This window comes from Penaeus monodon, chromosome 27 (genome assembly GCF_015228065.2).
Source record: "Penaeus monodon isolate SGIC_2016 chromosome 27, NSTDA_Pmon_1, whole genome shotgun sequence".
NCBI lineage: Eukaryota > Metazoa > Arthropoda > Malacostraca > Decapoda > Penaeidae > Penaeus > Penaeus monodon.
Genome location: NC_051412.1, coordinates 38,705,870 through 38,707,193, shown reverse-complemented (window position 1 = coordinate 38,707,193; position 1,324 = coordinate 38,705,870).

Here is a 1,324-nt window from a genome sequence, read left to right as displayed (position 1 = left end):
CTGAGTGTCTGTCCCTTCTGCCTTCATCCCTCCCGAGATGCTGCGTCAAGAGGCGTTGTCCGTCGATAAATGATGATCATAAATCCCCCAAAGGCCACTGGCATAAGCATCTGAATGACATTTGCATAATCCGCAAAAAAAGATAAAAACAAATACAAATAAATATTCACCTTTGATTTACTCCCTCGTCTTATTCGAAGATAACTAAATTGGTTAAACTAAACTCTCCCTGCAAGTAGAAACCTATGATCAAGCAGTACTGTTAAACCCTGCTAAAGATAAACGAATGGTAATAGAAAATGATTATTAGTTGTCTAACTAAGGTAAGCTTAGAAGAGAATGTAAATAAACCTGTTTTATGAATAGGGAGAACTTGGGGATGAAGCTGACACAAATAATCCATTTTAGGGAACTTTTTATAGCTGGTCTTGTCTTACTCATGCACTGTGAACATATACAGTGCATGGAGCCTGCCTTCTTTGGTTACAGTGTGAGTTTAAAGCGGGAGAGAGTATGTGTGTTTGCTTAGGTGCGTTTTCTTGTTCGTGTGTGTTCTGGTGTTTGTGTTTTTCTGGCTTTGGTGTGTGTTTGCGGTGCCTTGTTCGTGTTTGTTCGTGTTTGTGTTACCTGTTTCGTGTGGTTGTGTTGTTTTGTTCGTGTGTTTGTTTTTGTCTTGTTCGTGTCTTTACGATGTCTTGTTCGTGTGTTCTGGCATTCGTGTGTGTTTGCGATTTTTTGTCCGTGTGTTCTGGTGTTTGTTGTTCCTGGCTTTCGTGATCGTTTGTGTGTTTTTTGTGTTGCCTTGTTCGTGTGTGTTTGTGTATCCTTGTGTGCGTTTGCATGAATGCGTGGTTGTATGTCGCAAGTTTTTTCTTTCTGTATATTTGTTTTCATGTCTGTTTATGCATTTTCTTGTATATTCCAGACTGTTTTTATTGTCAAATCTGTCTGTGTCTAAATGCCTGTGTATGTATTCTTGTGTGCGTGTCTTTTCTTGCGTGCAGGTGTCTGTCAGTATGCAAGTATACCAGCCCGTGCGTGTCTGCGTGCCAAAGCAGTGTAATCAAACAGTTTAAAAGCGATCATTATATGATTTATTACTTAGATTTACTCATTTGAAAGTCCAATAAGCAAAACGGTCTAAAATTTGCATTAAAACACATTTAAACGCCTCCATTAACCTTCTAAATAAAATAATGAATGTTCTTACGCAAACAAACAAATTAGCAAATAAAATTCTATTATCGAAAAATAAAATTTCAAATCCAGATTAATTTTTTTAGGAAGAAGACTTGCCCCCCCCAAAAAAAAACAAAAAAAACAT